Source organism: Pogona vitticeps, chromosome 2 (assembly GCF_051106095.1).
Source record: "Pogona vitticeps strain Pit_001003342236 chromosome 2, PviZW2.1, whole genome shotgun sequence".
NCBI classification, from domain to species: Eukaryota; Metazoa; Chordata; class Lepidosauria; order Squamata; family Agamidae; genus Pogona; species Pogona vitticeps.
In genome coordinates, this window is record NC_135784.1 from 64,905,666 (window position 1) to 64,927,221 (window position 21,556).

General features: G+C 41.0%; 1 protein-coding gene across 2 annotated transcripts in view; it reads right to left on the reverse strand.

Moving 5' to 3' along the window:
- The window catches only part of ABHD6 (abhydrolase domain containing 6, acylglycerol lipase), an 88,778-nt gene that overhangs the window by 39,058 nt on the left and 28,164 nt on the right, over positions 1-21,556 (reverse strand). Inside the window, exon 1 of one of the 2 annotated variants that reach the window (XM_072989577.2) lies at positions 10,724-10,797. The exons of the other annotated variant lie outside the window; for it this stretch is intronic. The gene's annotated coding sequence lies outside the window, so the exon portion shown is untranslated. Of the gene's footprint in view, positions 1-10,723; positions 10,798-21,556 lie in introns of those variants that run through there. 2 annotated transcript variants of the gene reach the window in all.

Here is a 21,556-nt window from a genome sequence, read left to right on the forward strand (position 1 = left end):
AGCTTACCGACCTTCGTTCTGCGATTTCCCGCCTATATGGGCACCGTTTTGCGATCGCATCTGCAATCGCAAAAACGGCCTCGTAGAGCGAATTCATCACTCTACGAGTCGCCCGTTGTGCGAGGCACCACTGCAATAATAATGTAACAATAACAACACAGTGCAATACTTTGCTGTAGTCTATAAAGCATAAGGTGATCTTCTGAAATTCTTTGGTGCACTCCAACATTCCCTCTAAGCCATACAGGCAAACATCCACACAGCGCTGCATTGGGGTGCACAACCAAGCCAGTGTTGCCACCCATTTGCTTCCAGTCGCCACCCCCCAGCACTCTAGAAAATTAGAGAGAATGTTGGACTGCACTCCAATGGCCAGCAAATATTTGCAACATGAATGCCTCTTCTTTTTCGGAATCCAGCTTGAATACCAGGCATTTCTTACTCCATATAAGGTAAAAGTCTTTGTAGCCCAGAATACTAGACTGTTCCCACTGATATTTTGGGGCTGGTTGCATCAATCCCCTCTTGTGGATGAGAAGGGTAAATTTCACTGAACTCCCCTATATGGAAGTCACCAATCCGGGCTGTTTTTCACAATGTTGATTTTCTACACAGAATGGTTAGTGGAACGTTGTTCCTGGGTTTTTGTTTGTTTGTTTGTTTTTGTTTTTGAGACTTGTTGGATCAGTCCCCTCTAGTCAGATGAGAAGTTTGAATTTGTTTGGACTGCCATATATGGAAGTCACTGTTCTGGGATGTTTTCTGCGATACTGATTTTTATTTTACAGGTACTGTAACATTGTTCCTGAGGATGATTTATGGTCTGCTGCATCTGTCTCACCTAGTCTTGAATTTGGATTGATTTTCTTATTTGGAAGTAGCTGTTCTGGGTCATTGTGTTCCATTCTGATGAGTTTGGGGACAATAAAGGGTTGATGAAAGAGTTTGAGGTCTGATGTTTGTCCATTGCATCCCACTGTTTTTGGTATCAAATTTTATTAAGAAGCCTGTTCCATTCAATTCCAGCTTTTCAATTCCATCTCTTCCTCATAGGCCAATGCTTGCCTAATTAAAGTTGTGATCACAGAGTGTTTATCTTGAAGTTACAACTTCTGTAGACATGTACTTCTGCAGTTCCAACGTTTCTGTACATGATCTGACCTGTTTGTTTATGCCTGAGAGCTGACAGTCTTATTTGACTTTCCCCACACACCCCTGTGTTTATTTCTGATGGGTTTTTTTTTAAAATCCGCAATAATTAATCAGGAAACTTTCCACTAAAGTTTAGAAAATTACTTTTTCAGATAGTAGAGCAGATTTTGGGAACTCTATTTTGGAAAAAACAAACTAAGTTCCACCTTTTCTTAAAGCAAAACTTGTACAGAAATAGGCCTCATGCCACATTGCCTCTCACAGAAGCAGCAGCAACACTAAGTTACCTAATGAAATTTCACTTGTAGTTTAACCAGCTAGGATGTTTCAAAATGAGGAACATCTCAGAGAAAGCGATTTGTGGTTTGATTTTCAAAGAAAAGAAGGCAGTTGTTGAAATAGCCAGATAAGCCATCACATTCATCACTTGGTTATTTAATAGCAAGATCATTTTTATAACAAATGTGACAGTAACAATTTTTATGGTGGGAGGTTAGAATTGACTCTTATTCACAGTGAACTTTGGTCTACTTTATTTTAATAAACAGCCTATTATGCAACTCTCACAAGAACGTACAGTACAATCAGACAAGGGCATAAAGATCACACTGGACCACATTGGAAAGGGGAGCTTCCAAGCTGCAGTCTTCAAAGGGACCCTTCCATCTCATCTTGATCACACCAGCCCACTCCAAAAAAGAAAAAGAAAAAAGAGAGGAGAGGAGAGGAGAGGAGAGGAGAGGAGAGGAGAGGAGAGGAGAGGAGAGGAGAGGAGAGGAGGCAGCCCTGCTGTTTGACCAAAAAAAGTTTGGACAGGAGATGGAGCAGCGTTGAGCTGGTTCTCAGTCTGCAGTACATTGTCTGGTTGCCAGGAAATGCAGCCAACCAGAACATGCTGTCATCACTCCTAAATGCAACCCAACTCCCTACTGATTGCACACTAAAGTCCAAAAACCTAGACACATTTATAGTACAATAGCAGGTAATCAATTATTTTATCCCAGGATGGGGAGAATTTAACCTTCTTGATGTTTTGGCCCATAACTCCTCCCCAGCAGTTCTCCAACTGCCTGGGTTGCAAAGCACTAAGTTCCAGCAGCTTCCGAATGTCAGTTCCCCTCAAATGCTGGCTAATGATACTGTTTCTTTAAAAACAAAAATGACAACAAAGAGTTTCTGTGCCAGCATGGTTGCACTAGGGTACCTAGAATGGAAAAGGCCAATTGCCTATTGCCCTCCCCCCTCCCTGTGAAAGCAACTTGACAGTGAACTTCGTTCACATTTTTCCCTCAGTGTAACTGCATCCAAATTTTTCTGGCTCATTGCTTCTTCAAGGGGATTCTTAGGGATACTGAAGCTAGTAAGATAGGGGAGAGAAAATATTTTACCAGTGGAAGGATTCAAACGAACAGTCTCCCAAGTGTATTTAAAAAAAAAAAAAAAACCTCATAGGGCTCCCTTTGACCGAGTCTGGGGCTGCTGTGGCCTGTGTGGGTTTGCTTCGTGTGTGGCATATGCCTGCTGTCACTGGCATGACTCATGATTGGCGGGCTTTGGTAATATTTACCAGATGAAAACAATGAGTATACCATGGCAGCTGACATCATTAAAAGACAATATTTAAAGCTAAAAACAATGAGTACATTCTTAATTTTTCTGCATTCCTTCCACCACCACCAATTTTGTCTTTCCTAGATTGTGAGGTAGCCCTATGCCTTCCTTTATACCAGACAATACTGACTTTTAGAAGTCCACTCTCTAAAGGACTCCTCTATTTTAGAGCCTGCCCAAATTTGTTCCTTCCTGGGAAATAGAAGGGGAGGATATGGAGGCAGTGACTGATTTTACTTTCTTGGGCTCCATGATCACTGCAGATGGAGACAGCAGCCCCAAAATTAAAAGATGCCTGCTTCTTGGGAAGAAAGTGATGACAAACCTAGACAGCATCTTAAAAAGCAGAGACATCACCTTGCTGACAAAGGTCCACATAATCAAAGCTACAGTTTTTCCAGTAGCAATGTGTGCAAGTGAGAGCTGGATCATAAAGAAGGCTGACCGCCAAAGAATTGATGCTTTTGAATTGTGGTGCTCTTGAGAGTCCCCTGGACTTAAAGGAGAACAAACCTCTCCATTCTGAAGGAAATCAACCCTGAGTGCTGACTGGAAGGACAGATCCTGAAGTTGAGGCTCCAATACTTTGGCCATCTCATGAGAAGAAAAGACTCCCTGGAAAAGACGCTGATGTTAGGAAAGTGTGAAGGCAAGAGGAGAAGGGGACGACAGAGAATGAGATGGTTGGACAGTGTCATCGAAACAACCAACATGAATTTGACCCAACTCCAGGAGGCAGTGGAAGATAGGAGGGCCTGGCATGCTCTGGTCCATGGGGTCATGATTTGTCGGACACGACTAAACGACTAAACAATAACATTTCTGTATTTGTATATGTGTCAGCATACACACATTTCATGTCAGTCCGTACTCTCTTGTTTGGTGATGCATTTACTATCCCCCCTTTTCCCCTTCTTTTTTTTTAAATAATTGTTTTCATTTCAAATCTCTCCAATGGGGAAATGGTCTAGGAATTCAGGAATCCTTGCCCCAGAGAAGTCAGCTGCTGCTTCACAAGACAGGGACCCAGGGCTACCTCTTGACTGTTGACTAGAAGGATCAGGTGGGAAAAAAGGCCAGAGGACCTGCTCTTTGAACAGCCGTCGTCTTTATTTTGCAGGATAACTTGTTTCCATCAAGTCACTGACAGTCACGAGGTCAGTATTGTCCTACTTTAAAGAGAGAAGAGGCAACTTCCGGCCATAGGTCTAATCAGGCCTACAGCAAAAGGCTCCCAGCACAAGAGGCTGGAATAGCTTCTATCGTTCCACCACTGCCCTCAGTTTTTATTTGTCTTATTTGTTTGTTGTTTGTTTGTTTTGTGTTTGTTTCATTTGATTTTCTTAAATTTTAATAAAAACCTTAAGCAGATATTAAAATAGTAATATACAGTACCATACATATGCAAAAAACTTAGTAACACAAAAACACATAAAACAATAAAACAAATCATGCCCACCCACACTCCAGGCTCTTGGACCATTTGGCTATATAACCAATGTTTCCTTTCTTTGCTGATCCCCATTCCCCTTCCAAAATTGCATTGTTTCTTGCAAAGGTGCACAGTCCTTCCCGTTTTTTAATACAAAATCAATACATTATCCCCAAATATCTATGAAATATTTATGTTATATGTTAATTTAACACGAATACAGTGGTGCCTCCCAAGACTAACGCCTCACGGGACAAAAAACTTGCAAGATGAATGGTTTTTGCGATCGCTGTGGTGCCTCGCAAGACGGCTTCTTCTATGGCTGTGCATCGCAAGATGATTTTTTTTTTCAAGAACCGATGCCTCACAAGATGAAAAAAATTCATTCGTCTTGCGAGGTTCCCATAGGACTACATTGCAATGTAGTCCTATGGGAAACCACTTTTCGCAAGACGAAAATTTCGCAAGACAGCGCTACTTGCGGAACAAATTACATTCATCTTGCAAGGCACCACTGTAGTTATATCTCAGACTTCTTTGTACCAATCATTTAACTGAAAAGCATACTTTGTTTTCCAATTTCTTGCTGCCATTACTCCTGCCATTGTTAATAAATGTGAAATTAATTCATTTGTTGTCCAGTTCTGTTGCTCCTTGTCAAATATTAATAAAAGCACTACTTCAGGACATTCTTTAGGCATCCTTCAATTTTGAGAGACTATGGTACTTCTAGATTTTACTTAATTATTTCATATACTTGAAATGAAATAACATGAAAACCATCTGCCAAAATTTAAATATATTCTCACATTCCCACCATGTGTGAAAATAAATATCTGTTTTGTGACATTGTCTCCAGCACAACTTAGAATAAGTGCTATTGATCTGATTTAATTTCACTGGAATGAAATATCATTTCCAAAGTAACATATAAATTTCTCGTTTATCCTTATGGACACAGGTTTCAATATTCTTGTATCCCATATATTATTCCAAACCATGTTACTTATTTCTTCTCTCAAACCATGTTCCCATAATATTTTAAGAAAATCTTCTTGGTGCTCTGCTTTTATTAATATTTTATAAATGCTAATTATTTTCCTTTCATTACATATTTTTTATCTACATTTTCCTTCTATAATATAATTTTTCCCTACATTTACCATATTTTTAACCAGTCTTTAAACAATTGCTCCAACTAAATAAGATTAAACGAAGATCTCATCTCCATTTCTAGTAGTTCTTTCATTTGCTCTTTTCTAACCAATCTTTTATCGTAACTTGTTTTTTTCTTAATAAATTCTCTATATTTTAGTTCAGATTTCCTGGTAAGTTCTTGAACCCTGCCACTAGAGATTTTAAAAAGCAAGGATTAATAAGAGATGGTATAAATCTTAAAATGTAGAAGGGTTGGGTCTTCCTAATTTAAAGTTATATTTAGTGATGGGCCCTTACTGTGATTTGGAGCAGTACAGAGGATCAGACCCACAAGGGTTGCATGGGGACCCCAAAGACTGTGCCCCTCCTCCTCCCACAGGCACCCACTCAGAGGAGGAGGCGGGGCAGGGAATCCGAGGCGCTTGCACAACATCCGCAGGCCCACCAAACCATGATAAATACCCATCTCTAGGTATATCCTACAACTAGTCAAATGCACTTGACCTTATATCTCAGTACAATAATTTAATATGTTTAAACATGGAATCTCAAGAATTTAATTGAAACACCAAGAATATTCTTTTTGTAAAACATAATAAGAATTTGATACCAAAAAAATCAAGACATTTTTAATAATATATTTTTTATTTGGAATATTTATAGAAAAATTTTATTCCATTACTTTTAGTTTCATTTGATTTTAATGAGCTCATGGCCCTTAGAATCTTAATCTGCCAGATTTTACAGCGAAATCGCTTAGCGATCACTTAGCGATGGCCCCTATGGGTAAAAATCGCTTTGCCATGATCGCTGGGACGCGATCATGGCAAAGCGCCCATTTTTTAACAGCTGATTGGCATTTCCAAAATGGCCACCGGAAAAACAAAATGGCGACCGCTGTTTTGTTTCGCTTTAGAGGCACCCAAGATGGCTGCTGCTATGGAGGATTTTCACTTACAGGTAAGTTTTTAGCCCATAGGAACGCATTAAACGCATTTTAATGTGTTCCTATGGGCTCTTTTAAATCACTTAGCGATTAAATCATTTAGCGACATTTTTTTCTGCACGGATTAACATCGCTAAATGAGGCACCACTTGTAGTTTAAATATCTAGGAGAATGTAGTGCTTCCCAGACCCTCTGCCACAGTCTGGATTCACTGCCTAACTATCATGCGCCAAAAGCAAGTACAGGTTTCTGACTGCTCTAAAATTGCCTCTTCAATATATGCTGCCACCATTCCAAATTGCAGAATGCTCAAGAAAAATGGACATGGTGGCGCTGCGGGGTTAAACCGCAGAAGCCTCTGTGCTGTAAGGTCTTGATCTTCAGCTAGCGGTTCGAAAGCATGTAAATGCAAGTAGATAAATAAGGACCACTGGCCATGTGACCATGGAAGATTGTCTTCAGACAAACACTGACTCTATGGCTTGGAAATGGGGATGAGCACCGCCCCCTAGAGTTGAACACGACTGGACAAAAATTGTCAAGGGGAACCTTTACCTTTACCTTTACCAAGAAAAATATATTTCCAGTAGAATGACAAATGGCAAGGAACTGAATAATAGAACCCCCTCAACTTGCAGACCAGGTTTGGAAGTTTAATAACGTTTACCGTATTTAAAAGGAAACATTTTAAAAGACAGCATTAAGAGAAAGACTGCAGAAAAGTCCAGGAACATTAAAATGGTGCATGCAGTTTGCACACAAGAAACAGAAATCCCCAGCTCTCACGCTAACTTAGAGCTAAGTCTCTTTCAACAGGGCCTCTTTGCGATTTGTGGGAAATTACTACTTGCATGAAATCAACTGCCCGGCTCCCTTCTTAGAGCTAGATATTTTCTGTCAGCCAGGGAAGTGAGACAAAGAAGCCACACTCCATTCAGCTAATATAAAGATGGGCAAGCCGATAATTACCTGTAATCCTCATTTAACCCAGCGGGGGGTTAAGAAGGTGAATGTAACAAAAGCCAGGTCCTCTCACCTGGCAGTACATCAGTTAACACAGCCCAAGGGCGTAATAGCCAGGACAGAAATTTAAGTTTACAACCGGGACAACCCTATAGACTTCAGAGGAACTTTGAGGTAAGGAAACCACGGAATGATGTGTAAACCATTTGGTGGTTAGAATCCCAATAAATTATTTCCCCTTTCCGTCTGTTTTAGGGGAAGTACGATTCATTTTGTTTATTTAGTCCAAATAATATCTGAGAATCCAAACCATCCCTTTCTTCCCTCCACAGAGTATGACTATATTAGCCATTTACTCTGTAATCAGATTGGGCACTGATTAATTAAAATTAAAACTCAGTGACTACTGAACCTAAAGCTCAGTGAAGGGAAGCGCATTGAAGAACTGCTTCTTTTGAGTGAGGAATTATATAGATACAGTATATATTTTTTATTCAGCCAACAGGAGTGGTTCAAATTTGTTACAAATGGTTTGACATTGCTTTTGTCCGCTTTCTTGTTGCACAGTGGTTAAACTGCTGAGTGCCACCAACACTGTGCTCACAAACCAGGGGTTCAATCCCAGGTAGCCAGCTCAAGTTTCACTCAGCCGTCCACGGTCGGTAAAATGAATACTCAGCCTCCATAATTAATTATGTGTAGCCTGCATAGTTAAATTGTAAACTACCTACAGAGGGCTTTAAGTGCTATGGGGCGGTGTATAAGCAGCATACTTTGCTTCCCCCCCCCCCTTTTCTGTTAGTGTGATTGACTTCTCTGAGTGTCACTTCCCCTCAACCAAGTATCTTTGGTCTCCAAGCCATTTCTTTAAAGAAAAACGGTTTCAACTCAGCACTGGAACATAATATCACTAGGGCACTTAGGGGGTGAATTTTTTAAAAGAGAGAGATGGGAACCAGCAGTTAGCACCTTATTAGCACCTTAAGGCACCTTCTGCTGTTTAAGCTCCATGCAAAATGAGATATCTTTCTTTGCCCCTGCTGACTCCTGCAAATTGTCATCCAGATAGCTACAGTGATTTCACCCAGGGAAATCCAATTAAATTAACTGCAAATCACAGCGGATCAAACTGCATTTTCTTTGCTGTGTAGTTGCAGCCTTGGATATTTTGAGATGAAAAACATTATAGGGAAACGAATTTGTGGTAGGTTTTCCCCTCTAAGCAGAGAGAAGAAGATCTTTGTTGAAAAGGCTTGAGAAGCCCTTGTATAACTTAAGGCCCCTGATTATTTAATAACCAGCTCATTTTTATAATCAAGAATCTGTGAAGGCATGACTTTAATTATTGTTGTGAAGGGAGATAACAGTTGAGTCTTATTCACAGTGAACTTTGATCTATTCTTGTTAACGAGCAGCACATTATGCAGCTCTCACAAGAAGTTAGTTTCCTGCTGTGGTGATATGATCTTTTATAAGAACCTACAAGAAGAAGGCCTTATCTGTCAGAGGCCAACATAATGACAGGTCTCTAGAATCACAGAATCATAGAAAAGTGAAGTTGAAAGGGGCCAACAAGGCCATCAACTCTCTGCTCAATGCAGGAATACAAACAAAGCATATCTGCCAGGTGATTATCTAAGTTTTTCTTGAATGCCTCCAGTGCTGGAGCACTCACCGAGGTAACTAGTTCCACTATTGTACTGCTCTAACAGTTAGGAAGTTTTCCTGATATTCAACCGAAATCTGGCTTTCTTTAACTTGAGCCCATTGTTGCGTGTCCTGCACTTTGAAGTAACCAAATCCTTCTTTCACCAATATTCCAGAAGATTATTACAGCTATAGAGAAAGTTCACTAACATTTGTGGCATTGTTTTAAACATTAATTCCATAAATTTGATACAAAATGAGTTCATCATCAGCATCAGCATCATAATTTAGTATTATTATTTAAATTACTGATTATTAGAAATGTAGGTACACTCAGAAGTGTAGGCATCTTTCATTCTCGAGAGACTATGGTAACATGCTCTGTATCGAGGACTTGGAACAGCGTCTAGTGTGGCTGAGAAGGCCAATTCGAGAGTGACAGTCTCTTCCACACTGAAGACGAATACAATCTGTCCCCTGTCCAGCTCCCTGATTTGGCTGGTTTTGGGACTGCCTCTTTGCCTCGGCCTGCTGGACAAGTGTCAGAAGTAAGCTCTAATGAATTCAGCTGAAGGAGTTGAGGGTGTATAAGAGGAGAACCAGGCTGCAATGCTATGAACATTAAATTCAGAAGCTGAGTCCCAGAACTCAGCAGGGAATTGTTTCTCCGCCCCACCCTCCGCCTGCTCTCTCACATTTGTATCCTGCTCCTAAAAATATTTCTTATACCTATATCCCCCTCCCCGACTGTCACCTACTTTAAGCCTACATGTTTTGCCTTTTACACAACTCACCAACCTCAGGGTCATTTCACAATTGGAAGGCCACCCTCTGGCAAGGGAGAGTTCCCCAGCTCAGCCTCTTGCATTTGCTGCCACTACTGAAGGGTGTTGTGACAAGATGGGAAACCTTCTTCATTGGCAGCTCTTGGCTGATGGAATTCCCCTCTCAGAGATGTTTGCGTTGTGCGTACCTTATCAATTTCCAGCAAATACATTTTTATTTTCCTGGACTTTTTCAAGGAACAACGGAACCTTTGATGGAAAGCAAGCTAATGGACCCACAGGAAGCATTTGTACCAGGGAAGAGGGCAGCTGGTAAGGAGAACCACTCTGCCATCCGAGGTCCCTTCGTATGCCAGCATTATACCCTCTTGTGCTCACTACTATTCACCTAGACAACTTGTTGAAAATCAGCCCTGACCCTTGATTTGTATTTGGGTGAGAAGGGATTAGCTGATGGAAAAAGGAGCCAGCTTCTGGGATTTTCCCTTGCTTGGTGTCACTTTGTGAATAGAAGTGAGCAGAAGAGGGTATAGTAGTGTAGACCATCTCGATGGTTGTCATTGGTGTTATTAATCATTCCGGCTGCCCTTTGCTACATAAAGTTTGACATTCTTTTTCCTGCTGCTAATGCGGGCACAATATTGTGCAGCAATACTAGGCCATTTCCTGTTTTGTTTTTTAAAAAAAAATCATGGACAATATCCCACATCCATAAAGCAGAGTTTGTATTTTTTTAAAGAATTCAATTTCCTGGATTTTTAAGGTGGAAGTTTAAGTATACAAACACTACACACTAATTCCAGCAGAAACCTCCTTCATGTAGAAATTAGCTAGTGCTCATAGAAGATTCCAGAAGATGAGCACATGAGCTGTACTGTGATTGCTTGGACAGGACAGAAGCAAGAACAGCTAGGATGTGGCTGCACTACTTATATGCCAAAATATTTTGAAAGGCTGTTTAGGACTTGATGAAATGCAAATCAAAAATGCGAGTAATTGCAACACATACAAGGGAGAAACATGCAGACCTTTTAGCCTCTCAGGTAAACTGTTGTTCCCATGCCTTCTCCACAGAATACAGACTAGAAAACTATGTTCCAGTTTCCAAACCCTTTTCTTGGGGTAGGTAAACTGAGGAAGAAAAACTGTACTAGCCCAGAAGTTACCTCATGTGCAGCATTACAGTAGAGACTGGGAAAGGATTTAAGAGGAGTGAAAACAATATTCAGCAGTGTAGACTGCAGCGTTTATAAGTGAAGCATTATATTACACTGAGTGTTATTTTATCCAGAGAATAATACACATTCTAGCTTAGAGGCAGCAAATAAAGACACCATTGTACATAGGTGTGAAAATATTTGAGCCAGAGCTAGAAGACGGGGGAAACTGTACAAAGCCCTTCTAGTTGCATTATTAAAGCCTAGCCACTAATCTTGATTGTGTCCAGAGATCATGTGATTAAAAAACAAAGAAACAAGCAATACATTGTATGCATCTCTGCCCTGACCCCTCCAGCCTGCCCTGGCATTTTTTCCATGTCTGTCCTTTAACAAAAGTACTGTATTCCTTATAATGACAGTGCAGATGTCTAGTCATATGATCCTATACCTGTCGGGTCAGAAATCACTCTTCACTAATTGCCCAGAGAACTGCAGCCTTGAAAGACTCACAAGACTAAAGTTATAATTTTCAAATGCTGCCATCTAGCGTACACAGGTCCTTACATTTCTTATTTCCAACTGCAGTCATAGAGCTTAGAAAAGTTACGCCCTGGCCATGATGGCGGGAGAATTCTGGAAGCTGCAGATGAAAACAAACAAACAAACAAAATTCCTCTGTACTTCTGCTTGTACTGTAATACAGTGTAAAATCATACCTGCCATTTGATAAATCCGAAGATTTTCACTTACTTGTATACAACTCATGTTTATTCAGAAGAGTCAACATGAACGAGGTCATGATTCCCTAAGCTAATTCAGTGACATTTTACACATCTTCCCCTGCAGTTTTTTTTTTTTATCTTAGGTGGAGGGTTCAACTTAATTTTAATTAGTTTTACAGTAAAGTACCAGAATTTCAGCATGTGAAAATCAATATGAATTGTAGCATGTGCAATAAGGGGAATGGAAGGGCAACGATTTGGAAAGCATCAGTACATTATCTCAAGTCCTCTGGAACAGGAGTCCCCAACCCCTGGTCCACAACCTGGCAGCAGTCTGCGGCCTAGACAGGACCTGGGTTGTCAGAGGCAATGCACAGGGGCTTGTGATTATCAGAGCTAATGATGCAGTCTCTCTCTTATTTCATCATCCCCTTGCTCTCTCAGAAATGGACTCTTGATTTTTTGACAGAATCAAATGAATTAACACGTTTGCAACCTAGATATTGGTCTTTCGCCCTCATTGGCCATTTGAAGATTCTAGAACTTCAATGCTGGTGGGGGGGGGGCTTTGCCCCATTGCAAGATAAATGGCAGCATTATAGCTGCCTCCATTGTCTTGAGAAATGGGAAATGGGCAAAGGTTGCCACTAAAGATGGGGTCTAAGACCCAAAATGGTGCTTCATCTTGGTTCATGGGCCATCAACTTTGAAAAACAACAAATCACAAATTTTCCCCTGGTGGCCTGACGAACCACAAATCGGTTTGTTGGGTTTTTTTTTAGACAGCCCTTTTTTTGAGCCCCCTGCCCCCACAGCCTGCCCCCACCTCCTTCCCACTGCCGCTTACCTTGCCCAGCTGCCTCTTCCTGTTCTGCCGCCGCTCCACAGAAGCTAGATTACTGAAACCATGGTTTCTGTTCCAGTAGCCTAGCTTTTGCAAGGAGCAGTGGGGGGGAGGGCTTCCTTTGGACAAGCCTGACTGAAGCGATCCCTCTCTCTCTCTCTCTCTCTCTCTCTCTCTCTCTCTCTCTCTCTCTCTCTCTCTCTCACACACACACACACACACACACACACACACACACACACACACACACACACACACACACACACACACACACACACACACACACACACACACACACACACACACACACACACACACACACACACACACACACACACACACACACACACACACACACACACACACACACACACACATCTTTGTCAATACAGCAGAGAGGTGGATCGCTTCGATCAGGCTTCCCCTGTCTTTCTCTGCCTGGGCAAAAATAGCAGGGAAGTGGGATCACTTCAATTAGACCTCCACAATCTATGCCATGAGGGTTAGACTTCCCTTGTCTTTCTATATCCACCCAGACAGGGAAACACAGGGAAAGCCTGACCAAAGTGACCCCCCACTCTGCTGTCTTTGCAAAGCCCGAAGTGATCCTCCCCCCGCCTTTGTAAACAAGGGGGTGGGATTCCCTTTGGGCAGGCTCTAGCAAGCCACCCAAAGGGAAAATTCCTCTCTGCCTATGCCCACGAGGGGCATAAACAGACAGGGGTACATGAATGAATTAATATAAAAGGGCTATATTCATTGCTTCATATTTGTCGGGGTCTCTGGACCTCAAGAATACGAAGCAATGAATATCTGATGAATCTGCAATGTTTGTTGAATATTGTGATTTGTTTTTATTTTCATCCCCATGTCTAGTTGTCACCCTATGCACATTCAGAATGTGCACAGTGGCTGAAATCCAGTGCTGAGCTGCAATTAGAGTTAGCCATTTGTATCAATGTAACTCACATAACTGTTGACTCACCAAATTGCCGTGGTTCAAATAGAACTGCTAGATAGTTCAGTGGTTTAGGAGCCAGAGGTGGTGAGTTTGATTCCCCACTATGCCTCCTTAACAAGGGTTGGACTTGATGATCCACAGGGTCCCTTCCAGCTCTGCAGTTCTAAGGTTATTATTATTATTATTCATAAACACCAGGCACAGTCAAAATTATAAAAACTTTAACTAGTATTATATATCAGATGCATACATGTTTTAACCAAAAACCTAAGTGTCTGTTAAATATCAGCACAGTATGTACGCTGTTCCTAATACTGCCGTTTTTTGTAGCTCTGATGGTGTGATTTCTGAGATTTGCAACTGCTTATAGTACTGCGAAAGTTCTTGATATTGTTTCCAAAGACCCAATCACTACAGGGACCACTGAAGTGTGTTTTATCCACAAGCAAGATGTTCCAATTGCCAGTTCTCTGTACTTTGTTAGTTTTTCCAATTCTTTATTTTCAACTCTGGCATCCCCTGGAACTGCAATGTCAATGATCCAAAAATCTCTTCATTCTATTACTACTACTGTATATCTGGTGTGTTATGCTCAAGATGTCTGTCTGTTTGCATTTGGAAATCCCACAAGATCTTGACTCCCTCATTTTCTGACACCTTCTCTACCTGATGTTCCCATGGGTTTTTTGAGGCCAGCAAGTTATATTTTTTGCATATTGACCAGTGCACGAACTTTGCCGCTCTATCATGTCTAACTTTGTAACCTGTTTATTCAATCTTTGGACATTCATAGATGAGGTGTGACACACTTTTATCTTTTTCTTGACAGAATTGACATTTGCTGTCAGCACTAATTCCTTGGATCTTAGCTTTCATCATGTTGTTTTGTAGTGCTTGTTCTTGTGCAGGAAAAATCAAGCCTTCATTTTTTTCTTAAGAAATTTTAGCCATGCCCATGTTGAATTATGATCATGCTTTCCATCAGTATTTCTCAGATGTTGCCCATGAAGTGGTTTATTTTTTTCCAGCTGTTTAATTTATTTTCAAATTGTTGTCTCTTATATTGAGCCTTTATTTCTGTTGTTTTCAAAATATTTTCCATTTTCACTGCCTTAAGTAATTTTTTTCTGCTTGTACTGATATAATCATCTAGGCTTCTTTTTTTCCTCCTCTACTATATGCTATTTTGGCAGTAATTCTCGGCCTTCAATTTTTCATGGTAAATATAATCTGTCCACATACCTTTTTGGATATAGTGTGTGATGCGTGTTCATTAGTTTCCCTTTTTTGATCCAATTCTTTTAATTTGTTTTTGAGTCCATTCTATTATTCCAGCTGGGTATCTATTTACTGGAACAGTCCATATAGTTAGGGTTTGATTGTGTTTCAACCATTTAATTTGGTTTTTCTGCAGTCTTTTTCTATATTCCCTTTCTGTCAGTTCTTTGTCTGCTTCTAGTATTCCAAGGTACTTAAAATTTTCATCACTTGATAGTGATTTTATAATAATGCCATTTTAACTCTTATCTAGGTTTTAGATCTTGCCACAGTGTATAGACGGAGCTGCACATTTGTGAATTCCAAATTTCATTTGCATCTATTCATTAAATATTTGCACTGTGTTTAGCAGTGGTTCTATCACTGCTTGCACATATTTTTAGTCATCCATATATAACAGATTATTGATTTTTCCTGCTTGTTGTGAAATATGGTAGCCCAATCCAGTTTTATTTAAAATTATTGACATGGGGATTAGTGAGATGTTGCACAGCAATGGTGACAAAGAATCCCCCTGAAATATTCCTCTTTTGATGCTAACTTGCCTGATCTCTTCACCATGGGCCATTAAGACAGTTTCCCATATTTTCATGTTTTTCTTGAAGAGCCTCTGAATTTATTACTAATCTCAAACATTTTTAAGCAGGTGATAATCCAGCTGTGTGCCAATGAGTCAAATGTCTTTTTATAATCCATCCAGTCCATATTAAGGTTTGTTTTTTCATCTTTTTGCATTCTTCAGTATCATTTTATCAACAAGCAGCTGACCTTTCGTGCCTCTTGATTTTTTTAAAGTTCCTTTTCTGTTCAGTTGGGTATAGGCAGTTTTCATTTAAGTAATTATATATTGATCTTGCAAGTCCTCTGGTGAGGAGCTTGAGCCTTGTTGGAAGGTGTGTAATTGGTCGATAATTACTGGGTTCATTGCCCTTTTGATGATCTTTTATGATCAGAAATGTGCGGCCTGTTGTCACCCAGTCTTCAGTTGTAGAATTTTGAAATAAGTGGTTAAATTGCACTGCTATATGTCGATGGAGACTTGTTAGATGCTTTAACTAAAATCCATGCAGCTCATTTGGACCAGGTGCACTCCACTTTTGCACAGCCTTTAATTGCCTCTTAATCATTTCAGTTGTTATAATATCATCCATTTGTTTTTCTTGAGTTTCCTTACAAACGTCTTTAATCCACAAGGCATTTTTGTTATGTCTGGTTGGGCTTTCCCACATTTCTTTCCAAAATTTTAGAGCAACATCTTTACGTGGGCCTAATTTCTTTTGCTGTGCATTTTCTCATAGTCATGTATAGAATAATCATTGGTTATTTCAAATATGATAGAATGATGTCAATACGAATCCAAGGCAGACCTTTCAACATTACAATAATCCAAGTTTATGCACCAACCACCATTGCTGAGGAGATTGAAATTGAACAATTTTATGAAGATTTACAACACCTTCTAGAACTGACACCAAAGAAAGATGTTCTTCTCATTCTAGGGGACTGGAATGCTAAAGTAGGGAGCCAAGAGATAAAAGGAACAACAAGGAAGTTTGGCCTTGGAGTTCAGAACGAAGCAGGACAAAGGCTAATAGAGATTTGTCAAGAGAATAAGCTGGTCATCACAAACATTCTTTTCCAACAACACAAGAGGCGACTCTATACATGGAAATCACCAGATGGGCAATATCGAAATCAGATTGATTATATTCTCTGCAGCCAAAGATGGAGAAGCTCTATACAGCCAGGAAAAACAAGACCTGGAGCTGACTGCGGCTCTGATCATCAGCTTCTCATAGCAAAATTCAAGGTTAGACTGAAGAGAATAGGAAAAACCACTGGGCCATTCAGGTATAATCTAAACCAAATCCCTTATGAATACACAGTGGAAGTAAAGAACAGATTTAAGGAACTCGATTTGGTGGACAGAGTGCCTGAAGAACTTTGGATAGAGGCTCGTAACATTGTCCAGGAGGCAGCAACAAAAACCATCCCAAAGAAAAGGAAATGCAAGAAAACAAAGTGGCTGTCCAATGAGGCCTTAGAAATAGCAGAGAGGAGAAGGGAAGCTAAATGCAAGGGAGATAGGGAAAGTTACAGAAAATTGAATGCAGACTTCCAAAGAATAGCAAGGAGAGACAAGAGGGCCTTCTTAAATGAACAATGCAAAGAAACAGAGGAAAATAACAGAAAAGGAAAAACCAGAGATCTGTTCAGGAAAATTGGAGATATTAGAGGAACATTTTGCGCAAAGATGAACATGATAAAGGACAAAAATGGGAGGGACCTAACAGAAGCAGAAGAAGTCAAGAAGAGGTGGCAAGAATACACAGAGGAATTATATCAGAAATATTTGGATATCCTGTACAACCCAGACAATGTAGTTGCTGACCTTGAGCCAGACATCCTGGAGAGTGAAGTCAAGTGGGCCTTAGAAAGCCTGGCTAACAACAAGGCCAGTGGAGGTGATGGCATTCCAGTTGAACTATTTAAAATCTAAAAAATGATGCTGTTAAGGTGTTACATTCAATATGCCAGCAAGTTTGGAAAACCCAACAGTGGCCAGAGGATTGGAAAAGATCAGTCTACATCCCAATCCCAAAGAAGGGCAGTGCCAAAGAATGCTCCAACTACCGTACAATTGCACTCATTTCACACGCTACCAAGGTTATGCTCAAAATCCTACAAGGTAGGCTTCAGCAGTATGTGGACCGAGAACTCCCAGAAGTACAAGCTGGATTCCGAAGAGGCAGAGGAACTAGAGACCAATTTGCTAACTTGCGCTGGATTATGGAGAAAGCCAGAGAGTTCCAGAAAAATATCTACTTCTGCTTCATTGACTATGCAAAAGCCTTTGACTGTGTGGACCACAGCAAACTATGGCAAGTTCTTAAAGAAATGGGAGTACCTGACCACCTTATCTACCACCTGAGAAACCTATATGTGGTACAGGAAGCAACAGTTAGAACTGGACATGGAACAACTGAGTGGTTCAAAATTGGGAAAGGAGTATGACAAGGCTGTATATGTCCCCCAGCTTATTTAACTTGTATGCAGAATACATCATGCGGAAGGCTGGACTGGATGAATCCCAAGCCGGAATTAAGATTGTCGGAAGAAATATCAACAACCTCAGATATGCAGATGATACCACTCTGATGGCAGAAAGTGAGGAGGAATTAAAAACCTTGTAATGAGAGTGAAAGAGGAGAGTGCAAAAAACGGTCTGAAACTCAACATCAAAAAGAAAACACTAAGCTCATCACCACTGGTCCCATCACCTCCTGGCAAAGAGAAGGGGAAGACATGGAGGCAGTGACAGATTTTATTTTCCTGGGCTCCATGATCACTGCAGATGGAGACAGCAGCCACGAAATTAAAAGACGCCTGCTTCTTGGGAGGAAAGCGATGACAAAACTTGACAGCATCTTAAAAAGCAGAGACATCACATTGCCAACAAAAGTCTGAATAGTCAAAGCTATGGTTTTTCCTGTAGTGTATGGAAGTGAGAGCTGGACCATAAAGAAAGCAGACCACCGAAGAATTGATGCCTTATTGTGGTGCTGGAGGAGGCTCTTGAGAGTCCCCTGGACTGCAAGGAGAACAAACCTATCAGTTCTAAAGGAAATCAACCCTGAGTGCTCACTGGAAGGACAGATCCTGAAGCTGAGGCTCCAGTACTTTGGCCATCTCATGAGAAGAAAAGAGTCCTTGGAAAAAACCTTGATGTTAGGAAGGTGTGACGGCAAGAGGAGAAGGGGACGACCGAGGATGAGATGGCTGGACAGTGTCTGCGAAGCAACCAACATGAATTTGACACAACTCTGGGAAGCAGTGGAAGATAGGAGGGCCTGGCGTGCTCTGGTCCATGGGGTCACGAAGAGTCGGACACGACTAAACGACTAAACGAACGAATGAACGAAATGATTTCAAACATGTGTGTTTTCTCTATATTGTTTCAAGTGTCCATCATATCTTTCAATTTTCTTTGCCGTAGCTGTTGCCCACTGTTTTAATTCTTCCATAGTTTCAATAATTGTTTTCCTTTCTAGGGCATATATTTTGTGTAGTCTGGATTTTACTTTTTCCTTTTTAAGTTTTTTTATTTTTCAAGTGTTTTAAGTCGCTCATATCTGTACATAATTTGTTTATTTTTCTTTCAAGTTGAATTTTCCATTTTAGAGTGCCATGAGTTTTCTGGGGTTTTTTCCAGCTTGTAACCAAGTTCCGTGGTTATAATGGTAGCTATGCTATAAATGAGCTGATTTGTTTCCTTTAGCATGTTGGTTGGGATTGTTCTGATGAAAACATTTGCATCATTCACTAGATCTTTTATTGGTTTACTTTGTAAATGGTGCAAATTGGGGAGCCTTTGTCTTTCTGTGTTCTGGCTAATATGGGTTACTACTTTTTCCCTCAGTGATGTTTGCCATTCTGTTACCTCATAATTTCTGGGTTATTCCATAAGTTGTTCCTCTATTTTTTTCTACTTCAAGCTGTTCCTCTATTGATTCAGTTTCTTCCACTACTGTGTCTACCTCTACCCTCCATTTCTCTTCCATATTAGGGTCATTGTTCAGTGTTGATTTTGCCACTTTTTCTAGTTCTTGCAAATCCAGTTCTGAAAACACTTTACTCCGGATGATAAACCTTCTCTAGTCCATGAACTGTTGTTCAGTTATGTCACTATCTGAGTGTTCCCTTTTCCAAATTTTCATCATTCTTTTTTTTTTAACCAGGAGCTATTGGATTTGCCTCATAATAACATTTAATAATTTCTCAGATTTTGGTGAGAATCCAAGTTTTGTGTTTACGTTGTTCCAGTAGCTTTGCAGCAGCCTGTCCTGGTTCCTCAGCAGGGTCTGCTGAACTGTGTAGCCCATTTGTCACCAGATGCCCAGGGGCTACGGCATCTTCTGATGCGGTCCTTGCTGACCCGGGCAATGACTGATCTAGTATGGATTTCTGTTTATTTTCTCTCATCATAATTGATGGTTGGTGGAAACAGTTAGTCTGGCTCGGGAGACCCTTCAGCATAGCTCTCAACCTCACTGAAGCATACAAGCCCCTCCACCTCAACAAGGCCCATGCCCATAGAGGGTATGTATGTATATATGTATATATGTATATATGTATATGTGTATTATTATTATTGTTGTTGTTGTTGTTGTTGTTGTACTATATTTCCACCAGTGAGTCTCACTGAACCCACTGTCATTAGAATAGGCCTATTGAACCATGGGGATGTCTTGGAAGTCTTACGTGGGCTCTGCAAATATTTTTTCACCCATGACAATCTTTTTCTTTGTCTTAACAACCAGCATTGTGGGAAGAACCCAAGGCTGCATGGGGAACTCACAGCAGAAACAGGAAATGAGAAATGGGATTTCCAAGAGGAATAGGCAATGCTAATTGAGAAGCCAGCTAACTATTATTCTGGTCCCCTTGAAGGCAGGGAAGTAGGAGGTTAGAGAACAGCAGCAAACACAGTGCAGTTGACTTGCCTGGCAATATCCCGGCAAGAATGCATCTGAGTTTAGGAGCAAGAACTGGACATGCCCATTTTGTGAATCTTCACTGGCCTTTTCCCCATTAAAAAACTCAGCTCCTATTTTCCATTTTCATACATATTACACACACACACCCCAAATCAGTAGCTGCCTTATTTCTTTCAGTTCCTCTTAGCCCTCAAATGTTAACAAGGAGCACTTAAACAAGAAAGCAGTGACGTCAATGTTCCAGACTTCTTCCTCAGAGCCAGCCAGACTTTGGTAGAACAGATGGTTCCCAAGGGCACCCTGCCCAAAATGTGTGGCTCCAAGAAACCACCAACGCCAGGCATTTGAGAACCTTGGCTCGCTCTAGAGAATGAGACAGCAGTGATGCTGGCAGCAACACGGGCCCTCCCATGGTGTGTGTGGCACAGTTTACCACTCCTGGTGCCCGGCTGCCTGCGGTGGCCATTTCTCTCTGCCTGAAGGATTACCTACTCCTGAGAAGACCATACTATGATTGCTTGCCATATAACTTTAAAGATGAAGAGCCTCTCAGAGGGGGAGCGGGGGGAGAGAGATTTTGACTTTGATATCCCACAAACTGAAATCAAAAGACGTAGTTCTGTATTTTAGTCTCCTGAACCAACCGATATTAGGAAAGAACCAGCTTTGTCTTCATCAGTCTCTGTTTCTGCTTTTGTCTAATATTTCTCCATTTTGGGTTTGGTAGGAAGAAGGTTGTTCAGCTAGAAACAAGAAAGAGGTGGGTTAGGGTCATGTGGAGGCAGCTGCAAAATGAACTATTTACAGTTCTCCAAATCCTGTAGCCAGCATAGCCGTGGTGTTGGGGCATTGTGAGAATGTTAATTTTGAAAAAGGAACTTTTCTGGGCTGCTTTTGCAGACATGTGCAGGTGTAAATGTGTGAGAGAGTCATAGCTCTGTGGTAAAACACAATGTTTGCATCTAAAAGACTCCAGATATAGTCGTCACAATTCCAGTTACAAAGATCCCAGAGAATTGGCAACAGAAAAGGCAGCTTCTGAGACCTGAGAGTACGCTGCCAGAATATTGGGCTAGATGGTCCTTTTGCTCTGTGTCGCTCCCCCTCCACCCCAGGTGGGACCTGCAACCCCCAAAATGATGCTGGCTAGAGGAAAATTACCTGGCTGGATACTTCAGTGTGCTGGAGCACCTGGCTATGAGGCCAGGGATCCCTGCTGTCTTAATCTGCGTAGCCTCAGTCCTAGAGCACCATCAGCAGAAAGGACTGGTGAGCCAGGTCCTTTAGCTATGCCCCCCTTTTTACTCCAAAAATCAGGGCTTTTCCCACTTATGTGTGAACAGATCGGACATGGCTGCGCGCTGCTGCCATACGTAATCCAAGCTGTATCCTATTATG